At 31.5% G+C, this 11,636-nt stretch overlaps 1 pseudogene; it reads right to left on the reverse strand.

Annotated features, from left to right (window-relative positions):
• The window catches only part of LOC127711982 (uncharacterized), a 35,764-nt pseudogene extending 25,066 nt beyond the window's left edge, over positions 1–10,698 (reverse strand).
• Between the last annotated feature and the right edge of the window lie 938 nt (positions 10,699–11,636).

Below are 11,636 nucleotides of genomic sequence, written 5' to 3' on the forward strand. Positions count from 1 at the left end.
GATTGTGCATGAATGATAGATATTTTATTTTAAAGAAATATTTCCATGAACTCAGAGAAATAATATATCATAGATATATTAATGATACATGTATTGGTACAGTTATATTATTATAATAAAGGGTCTAAAGCAATGGCTATTGAAAATTATACTTATTGTTTATAAATGCTATGCAGACACCATTTAGTTCATTAGACTTATGAAAGTTATATTTATATTTTTAACAGGACCAGAATATCTTGATGTTATTATGATCTGGTGATGTTTCCAAATAGGAGATAAACCTTTGTACCATATACATGGTAAGATCAGTGTTTTCAACGTATTTTTAGTTTACGGTATTGTCTGTGTTTGTCTATTTAATTTTAGTTCAGTATATGTATTGTTTGTGTCTTGTGAATAGTAGTTACCTGTATGTCAATAATTACATGTAAACATTCTAGTAACAAATAGCTCATTCATAAATCAATGAATGATTAGCGTAATATTATTGGACAGAATGTAGCACTTAATCCTGACTTGGTGTATAATTGAGTTTGATTGAATTTATACATTTATCACATATGCACTTCAGTAGTATTGGTTGTGTTCTTATAGAAAAGACCTAGTTTATTGTATTTTATACATGTACTTTCCGTTTTATGAATAAGAGTTATATCCCTTTGTACACCGTATTGTCTATGTATTTATGTTTTTGTTATTTCTGTACTTTCAGGGTTATTTATTTATGTCGTATAAATAAACGTCTTTAAACTTGAAGAATCATTTTATTCCGTCTAAGAACCCTGTTACACTAACAATAGTGAGAAGATGGCGTATGACGACCGACGGTAAACACCATTCCCACACACCCTCTTGAATATTCAAATTTTTACCGAAACCAAGACCGATTTGAGCAAAATCAACTTTATATTGATATTATATCCCGATAAACAGACCAATGATTTTTTTTTTTAATAAACACTACTGGTTAAAACTATTGTACAGCGATTATGAATAAAATGCATTAACTTACGTTCTTTTTTTTGAGAATTTTTTTAATTTAAAAGAATAAATTTTTAGTATAAATTTCCTAAATTTAATCAGGAAATCTGTAAAAAAAATCTTTATTATTTCAGTGATTTTGTAAAATCTCTTGTCAAAATCAGGGATTTTATAAAATCACTAATCAGTTCAGTGATTATACAAAATCCCTGATTTAACAAATTCACTGTAACATATATATATATATATATATATATATATATATATATAAGTGCCTATAAATAGCAGCACATGACATACAAATCTATGGGAGTGAGGATTAATCAGTACAGAGATTAATTCAATTACACAAATAAAATTATAGATTGCCTAACAATGTAATTTTAACACACTATTTAGTATGTAAATATAAGAATGTTTAAAATATTTACAAAATGATGAAAATAAACGCAATATTTCGCTAGACTAACTAGCTTTATCAAGCGTGCATCTATCCAGGTGAAATCGGATGTAGATGATAAGAAACTTTTGCAGCTCAATGTATATGTTGCACTTGAATTTAGCTGCCTTGAAAATAATACATAATTTGGATGACGTTCAAGATTTTTACAAAATTGGTAGTTGAAGTTAGCAACGTCCATTGGCCAATTACAGGATAAAAAGGACGATGCTGTGTACTAAATTATTCTTTATCTTTCCTGTATCTTTTCTAATCTTTTTCGTTAAGACCATCAGGTTCTAAAGTGTGGAGTTGGTGGATCCAAAAATTTTCTCTTCTCCTTCTCGCCGTGGTGTCCCACTCGGTGTTGACTTCTATGATTTGGAAGGTAACATTATCAAAATAATGTTTCGTTGAACGAAGATGTCTTGTGAGAGGACAGTTTTTGTTGGTTTTGTACCATGAACGATGGTTATTGAGCCGAATATTAAATTTGTCCATTGTTTCTCCCACATACTGAATGCCACATGTGTCACATGTTAATATATAAATTGAGTTCTCCGTTTTACAGTTGGAATTTGAGTAGATGGTATAATTTTGTTTAGTAACGGAGCTGATTAAAGAACTGCTTGTATTGGCAGCTTTACAACACAAGCAGTTCCTTCGACCACATTGTTTGTAGCAACCGGGAGATGGAGTAGGCTGCTTTGCTAATACAGATGTCACTAATTTGTCACGGATGTTTTTAGGTCTTCTGAAGGCCATGACTGGTGGTGAGAAAAATACTTTTTTAAGATTTGAATCATTTTCTATAATTTTCCAATGCTTCTGAACAATGGAAGACACATTTTTAAAATCAGGATGGTAAGTGAGTACAAGGGGTGTTCTGTTAGCTGCTTTATTCTTATCTTTGTACTCTAGAAGTTCTTGGCGACTAGTTTTGTTTGCTCTTTCGAAAGCGCTATCAATGATGTTGTTATTGTATCCTCGAACAACTAGATGTTTACGTTGTTGTCCAAGTCTAGCATTTTGCGTATTTTCAGTAGAGCATATTCTCTTGATTCGCAATGCCTGGCTGAATGGGATGCCACGGGAGCAGTGTTTAGGATGGCAACTTTTAGGAGAAAGGAATTGATGTTTGTCCGTTTGTTTGGTATGAAGGTCCGTTATAAGATATAGATATAGAAATTTTGCCTTTCAACAGGCCACTTAGGGACCCCTAAAAGAGTTCTTGCAAGAGTTCTATTTTGCGCAGAGAGTGTGCCACTGTTTCTTAACGAAGCATCGGATTAAAAGTTCACATTCTGACCGGATGTGACTGCGTATTTATACATTCCGAATAACCGAATAGACGCCCATCTTAGCAAGGGTTTTACTGCCTGAATTGGAGAAGTCAAAGGAATGACCAATTTTAACCCCAGTCAACCTTTCTTGTATGATAACTAGACGTGAACATTTCTGTAAGAATACAATAATGGCCACACCCGGTCAATATATGATGATATAAAAAAGTCTATATAACAAAAAGAGCATAGAAACTAGGGGACAGATAACACAAACTAACGTTTAACAGACTCAATGCTCCATAGTAAATTTGTTCCAAAGGAAAGAAATAATCTGTAAAAATGTTTCCCCTGACCAATCTTCAGTACAACCAGTAGTCAGGACTTCTAAGCTTCAATGTAAATATGGTCTTGGCTGTGTAACTTAAGCCTTCGAAATTTGGATTGTGCAGGAATAGATTTACAAAACAATTTGTTTGAACACACAAAACTGTTTTATAAGAAAAATATACAAATAATCATAACACCACTGAAAAACACATGTAACTACCCATAAAAGGTATGAATTCGATGGAAGAGAAAAAAAAACATTTTTTTTTCTGTGGAAGGCGTTTGATCTATTCAGTTGTGTTATGACTCTGCATAATTCCAACCAAACTTAAATTTTAAATTTCGTTTAGTTGTAAAATTCTTGACCTACATACCACTTCTGGGATCTAATGACACTTCAATGTGCACAATCCGAAAAATAAAGACACAATTATGAAAACCTCACCCTTTTAACATACATACAATTACAATCATACATAAAATACATTTAGATCTAAGGTTTCAATTATGCAAGATCACTTTTTGAAATACTGTTTGTACAGATTCAATAGTTATTTTTAAAATTTTGCAAATGTCAGTTCATTTGACCAAACTTACACAGGTTTTGTCTACAGCTACTGTATTAATGCAAGTTTTAGACACTCATGCTGATCTCACACTATGTGATAAAAATTATTTTACATTAATACCAGATCTTAACAAAACATCTTGATTTATTTATCTACTTAAAATTTCTCTAATATCTGGCTTATATGGTTTAACATAATTTTTATATATAAATTTTCAGAATCTTTTCTGTAATGAGATGACCTCTTTAAATATTCTTTCAATACAAAATAAACACAAATTATCCTATCAATAGATAGGCGAAAAGTTCTTTTCAATTATGTGACCATCCTGTTCTACTTTGTTTTAACATCTCAATTAAATACAAAACACACGATTTGTATTTCTTTTCCATATCTTCAAGTGTCAGCAAATTTAATGACTGAGACTGATCTGACTCGCTGTACTTTAAGCTATAAGCATAACTAATTGCAAAGTAAAATTGTTGACAGAAATGAATTTGATAGGTGAAAATATTTTTTGATATGTCAAAATATTTGTTTTTGTTTTTGGTTAAGTAGTTCTCAAATTGAATACACCGTACATAAACCTTGTGGTAGTTACATTTTTACCAAGCAATATACCATTATAAACAATACCGTATACTAATAAATCAGACATGGCTGACTTTTAAGCACTGTAACTAATACCACAATGTAAGAATTTCTAATACTTAAGCATAACTGAACAAACTGAATCTGTTTTGCCTTTGGTTACAGACACAAATTCATCTATTGATGAAATGCGCACATTGTTTCTTTGTATTTCCTCTCCAAGAAGAAAAAATGATTTTGGTTGCTTCTCCAGAAATTCCTTGGTGTTCATATCAAACAAAGCTGATTTGTGAACGGATGAGTCTTGTCTAAATAAGGAATTGTTAACAACTTCCATCTGCGTGGAAGCAACACTTTTCATTGACCAAAACAAAATTATCATTAGTATTTGTCGGCTATTATCTTCTGAATGTACTGTTAACCAAAGAAAAAGAGGAAACATATAGAAGTAATCGCTTAACCAGGAAATACTAAATGCATATGTGAATTCAGCATCTGGATCTGGTTTCTAAGATGCAAGCCTTAACAACTGAAAACTTAATCTTGATTCAAATAAATCACTGATGGTTTTCCCATATTTCTACTAAATTTAGGAAATCAAGCTTGTTTAACTTCCATTTAATATTATCATTAAATTATCTTGAAGGACAGTCTACAGAAATAACTTTTCCAGGAATATGAGCTGATTAAATCGAAAATATTTCAATCAATGCACCATGATCATATTGATTTTGTTAACCTTAATCATTCTTTTCTGAAGATTTTAAATCACCCATATCAGAAAACTACAGATCTACTATTATCTGACAATACCTGTATCTGTTTATCTTTTATACTTTTAAAGAAATCTTTTATGGCCTGATACCTTATAATAATTCTTAATAATTGAGGTGAAATGTTTTCTCAATATAGTTCCATCTACCATTAATTTGAACATAATTTTTAATTGCACCCAACCTTCTAATGATGCATCGGTTGTGATAAAAAAATCTGATTGATGACCCTGTTTTGTTTGATAATGTTTTGATACCGCCAATCTTACTCGATTTTCATATTTAAAATTAAATACATAAAACAGTCATTATTTCCATATGATGCTATCAAAGTTTTATTTTTTCCCTTTTCTTAAACTCTGTAATGAAACATTCAATATTGAACAGCAGAATGTGATGAAATCATTATTTCAAAAACTTTTTTGCTAAGTTCTCATTGAAATATGTTTGTGTTTACTTTTTACGACTGAAACATTCGTCTTGAATTCTTTCAACTTTTGCTTCTGGTAGGTAAACAGTTATAGTTACCATAAAATTGAAAATGGAAATGGGGAATGTGTCAAAGAGACAACAACCCGACCATAGAACAGACAACAGCAGAAGGTCACCAACAGGTCTTCAATGCCATGTCTTTTACATGTGTATGTCCCAAATAAAAATTCTTTGGTGTTGGAATAAAAACAGATTTATTTATCGTGAATAGAACATCCTAAATATTTCAGCAACAACGTAGTGTCCTCTACATTTTATTTTATTTCATCCACAAAAGTATCTGCAATAATTAAGAATCATCTATATATGCAGAGTTTTTATGTCAACATTTCTCAAAGATGAAAGTACTGGTTTCATTCATTTTGTAAAGATCCTAGGTACACTAGTAATTACATTCGGCAAGCAGGTGTATTGAAAGTTTTTTGTTTCCCATGCATTGAAATCTTACTTTTGTAATGACTTCCTGTCAAATTCACAGATCAATAGTATGCAGGGCGCATACTAATGGGAGCAAGACAATTATTTTACTTTATCAGTTTTAATGTTTCCAACTTAAAATAATGTGGCTCCTCTATAAATACATTTAATTATCTCAAATTAGAAATCATTCTGTTATTTTTCGATACGTTTCTTTGGAACAGTGACAATTAAAGAAAGAAATTGATTTCTTTCAGGACACCAATTATTAATAAGTTATACATTTTCTGTGTCAATAATGTTTTCTTGTTTTTTCATACATATTCCATAACGATATTGGTTGAAAATTCAAAATGACAGTTTTTAACAATATTAAAAATATTTTAATCTTAAGTCAACTTTTCCCAATTATCACACACATGTTTTAGTCTCCCTGCCTAAAAGTGATTTTGATATTCAACAGAATTTAAACCTTCATTTTTTCACTTAATTCTGTTGCGAATACATGAAGTATTTTGACTGCTGGCTTTTATGAGAGTCAGTAGCAAATCTACCACGACCTTTTCAAACGCGGCCACCTGTACCTTTGCCACAACTGCCTCTGCCAAAACCTCTACCTCTAGACGAACCTCTTCTTCTCTGGCCATACCCATATCGATAACCACGACCAAAGCCTGAACCAAAACCGTAACCTCTTTCACCAGTCTTAACATTTCGTATTTCTTTTACCTCTTTACTCATATCACCACCATACAGTTGGTCCTGTAAAAACTACATTTGCTGAAAAGATATTGAAGACCAGGCATGTTTATTTCTTTTCTTTTCAATTTTTGTATTTCTGTTATGTCCGGCCAGCAGACATAAGGAATCCAGTCCTACATCAATACGAGACTGAAAACTTTTGTATCAGATTCCACTTCACTAGTCTTTATCTGATCTAACTTATGAATATGTTTAATAAAGGCAACAGTAGTATACCGCTGTTCGAAACTCATAAATCGATAGAGATAAAAACAAATCCGGGTTACAAACTAAAACTGAGGGAAACGCATCAAATATAAGAGGAGAACAACGACACAACAAAAACACAACATTAAAATGTAACACACACAGAAACGAACTATAATATAACAATGGCCATTTTCCTGACTTGGTACAGGACATTTTAAGAATAAAATGGTGGGTTGAACCTGGTTTTGTGGCATGCCAAACCTCCCGATTTTATGGCAACGTCAAATACAACACCAAAACGACAACATCACATTACAGGACCACAATACAAATAAATGGGAGAACATACAGGACAAAGAAACACACGAATAATAGCTAGCAGAAGGTACTAGGCTTAAAATTCAATACGCCAGACGTGCGTCTCGTCCACACAAGACCAACCAGTGACGCTCAGATATAACTAAAACAGAGGTTAAATATACTAAAGGGACATTCAAACTTTTCAGTCAAAAACAAACTGGCAATGCCATGACAAAAAAACGAAAAACGAAAAAAGAAGAAAACAAAACGGTTTACAAAACATAGAGAACTAAAGACTAAGAAAGACGAACCCTATCAAAATCAGATGGTGATCTCATGTGCTCTGTTTTGTACTCAGAGACTTTGTTTGAGACACTAACCATATCGAAATCAATTGATTAACCTCCGTTCTTGTGAATGAAGAACAGTTCTCAGGTCTTAAAGTATTTTTCATTAGATCTAGATATTTTTCTTCTGGTATACCATCACCGAAATCGCATTGACCATATCTGCCAAGTTAATGATTACTTAAACATCTCTTTTCATTTTCCAACGAAAGGTTTGTGTAGCATTTTTGGAATACTGTTGCTGTAGGTTTATTAACACCATCAACTCTTTGCCGCTTTCTATGGAACTCAATATCATCACGTTTATTCTCATTTACTTTTCCCTTTAAATTTGACCTACTTGCCTTTTGGTTAGCCTGTTCACTCGATATCATTCGATTTTAATTATGATAATTTTCAAAGTGTACTCGCTATGTTGGCTAATGAGATTACACATTTATGAGCCCACATCAAAAAGCCAAAAAAAAAAAATATCAAAAAGCGACCACTTATTTCAAATCCATCTTGATTTTTTTCTAGTTACCCATTACTTGCAATTTTGCAAACAGGGATTTTTTCCCAGAACTTTTTTCGGTAGCATGGCGTCAGTCATTTTGTTAATATATTCAAAACTAGTCCTAAACTAGATTTAAAATTTCTTGTACAAACAAGAATTGTTTTTAATATATAACGAACAAATTATATATATATTACTTATTTATGATATATTGTAATCATAGTAGTTTTATATCAGTATATTGTAATACTGTTTTCAGTTGGTTGAGCTCCAAGAGAATGACAGGACCACGTCCATATCCTACATTATCAAGAAGAGCATTGAAGTCACACATGCACAGAAAACATATAGTTAGAACCCGGAAGTTTTAAGATGATATACAGTTTTTTTCCCATTTTGTAAATAATCTTCCGAGCGGGAACTCGAGTATCATGGGCAGTACCATTTTCAAAAGGAAGAATATGATAAGTCACAGTTCATAAAACAACTACACATAAAAGAAGATTGGACAACCGAAACCCACATAAAATAAAATTAACATTAGATACCATGGACTGATAAGCAATAATTGCCTTAAAAGTTGCGACTTAGAATATCAGTAAACTATGACTTCGTAAACCAATGCTTAATTTATCCGTGAAATATGGCAGCTGTAATCTATGTACATGGTTTTTCTTCAGCATGCTTCTTTAGTATCTACATACCACTATTGAAAAAATGAATTGATTGAAGTTCTCAATTATTTTGGTAAGATACATCTTTTTTTCTCGATTAATGAGAGTTACAACAATTGTGTTTGATAAAGGGCACTTTGAACATAATTTATTAATAAATGGATCAGCACTTATTAATCGATACAAAAGTTTTTTTAGCACACAAATGTCATAATATGCATAAGTTCTTTTCAAAGTAACAACATCCTAACGAATTGAACTACATTTAAAAACAATTAGTTGTTAGTGTAATTTAAAAAACAAAAACGTCATAGCTGATATAATTGGTTAAGACAATTTAAATCAAATATTTTTAGTTCGTGATGGAAGTAATAATAAGAAGGTGCGTCCGAAGCGGTTTTCCAATATAAAGCTTTTATACCCTTTTAATATAAAAATATAGATTAGTGAATATAAATAAAATTGTGAAAACGGATTAGTGAAATCCATATGATAAAATTCCTAATATCGAATTAAAAAACCATGATATCACAAATTCACTTTAATTAGGAATAACGGATTACACAATTCATTATAAATGCACCAATTACTTTGTAATTAAAAATATGAACTATTAATAACAGAGTGTAATATTCATACTAATAAATTAAATCTGTAAAATTGCGAATTAGTGAATTTGTAGTTACGTCTTCCAGAGAATACTTTAGAGGTAGAGTCAAATACGATGACTACCTTAAAACCGGTACACCAATTATCCAATGAGTTTCTTCCGACTACCCTCTGCTAATACAATATGTACGGATTGTTATCTAACTTTGAATACAACAACTAGTAGTTTATGAGTTGTAAAAAACATGTTAAAATGATAATAATAAATGTAAAAGGGAATGAATACAATAGTAAGATGAAAAGAATGTTCAACGGGCATATAAATGAGAGTCTGCATGAGGTTCTTCATTTTTTTATTCTTTAAAGGTTCAAAATCATTTGTCTCTATTATTTATAGTTAAGCACCCATATTATCCTTTTTTTATTTTTGATATTTTTTTCTATTCTTTATTTTTTCCTCTTTATTCCGTTATTTTTTGCCCATCATTCTCTATTCTGTAAGCACTATCCAGACCCCCCATACATATATATTCTGAGAACTTTATTTTTGGATCATGTATGACGGCTTTCAAAACTGATCTCATCCTGAATGCCACGAAAAGTTTGCAATGCAGCTGAAGTCAGTTCATTTTGAACATTTAAACTGTTATCTGTTGTGCATGTAAGACACTGTTTACAAGTTGTATATAAATTACTTATTCGTTTCCGTATTCTTCTAGTTCTGAATACATGTATTACAGGATTCATGGTCGAATTTAATCAGGAAAACAACATTGAGATAGTGCGAGTATCTCGGGAACTCCAAGGTTTGACATTTGAGTCCACACCTTCACAAATGAGTACTATTGTAAATGGCCAATCAAAAACCAGAACAATTCCGGCAAGTAACAAGGTAGTCAGACATATATTGCAGTCTTTAGCGCTGGCACGTCTAATACCTGCTCTTACCGAATATTTCTTATATTTATAGACGAAAATAAACATTATTAGCATGCACAATAGTACTCCTAACTGAATTATAAACCAGATCAAGCTGATTAAAAAAACAATTTTGTCTATATTACTTCCAAATAAGTTGTCAATTGAACATTCCGTTAAATCACGGTTAGACGACCAAAGTGTGAATTCAATTAGAGTAATTACTATTCCGACACACCAAATTAATAAAATAATTGTCACATTTTTTCTATACGAATTTGTTCTTGACATTTTTTCATATAGAACTAGAACATGTTGAAAACATATTCCAAAGATATGGAGAATCGACACAGTAAAGGACAGGCTGTATGTAACATATCTGATCAAGCACTCATAATGTGAGAAACGTTGGTTGCTGTTCCAATAAGTGTCAACAAGAGGAATCATCGTTATTCCTACCATCATATCTGTTACGGATAAACTCAGTATGTTTAAATATTTTTTCTTTTGCCCTTCCTTACACATTAGGGTAACAATAAAAATTGAGAATAAATTAAGGATGATTATAAAAGCACAAACACTTACTGCAGCAATAATCAACGGAAGTGACGCTGTTTTGTTTTCAATCCGACTGACAACTGATACATTACTTTGTACTGTTGAGTTCAATAGCATTGTCAAACTCAATACGTAGATCGATTCCTTTACTACATCAATATGCGGATCGGATTGAAACTAATCCAATGAATGATATCTATATATAATACTGCATCTGTTTTATTGGTCAATTATCTGAAAAACTGATACATAACATACGCATACATCGAAAGGACAAAAATTGTGACTGGAAGTGTTTTCATAGGTAATAAAACTCATCAAAGATACTAAATTTATAATTTATTACGTCAGACGCGCGTTCGGTTAGGTAAGACTCATCAGTGTCAAAGTTGAAGAGCATTGATAATCGTAAATTCAGAAAAAAAGTTGTGCTTAATACTGCTTTGCAAATTTTCGTCAGGGGATAGAAAAACCTTACTGTTTAAATAATTCCTCATTCCTCATAAACAGAAAATTTTACTGAAAAAGAATAAATCAATGATATTTCATGTCACCACAAAATTTTTGAATACTGGGCTGGTGATACCCTCAAGGACGAAACATCCACCATATTAGAAGTTTACTGATTGTTAAAAAACATCTGCGACATATTGGCATCTCGTATTGAAATTGCGACCATTAAATATTTCAATTTGTTTTCAGATAAAAATTTGTGAAACAAAATCCCTCTTATACATCGTTGGTTTTCATATATTGAGCGTTCCTGAGAACGGTAAATCCAGAAAAGCGCTTCAAACGCACAAAAGTGTTAAAGTGTTGTTTTTATTTTGATTTTCATAGCGTTGTTGTTTCTATTGAACTAATTTGTAAAGGTTGATGTTGAAATATAAGTAGAAATCTTTAAA

The sequence above is a fragment of the Mytilus californianus genome, unplaced genomic scaffold (genome assembly GCF_021869535.1).
Source record: "Mytilus californianus isolate M0D057914Y unplaced genomic scaffold, xbMytCali1.0.p SCAF_8, whole genome shotgun sequence".
NCBI classification, from domain to species: domain Eukaryota; kingdom Metazoa; phylum Mollusca; class Bivalvia; order Mytilida; family Mytilidae; genus Mytilus; species Mytilus californianus.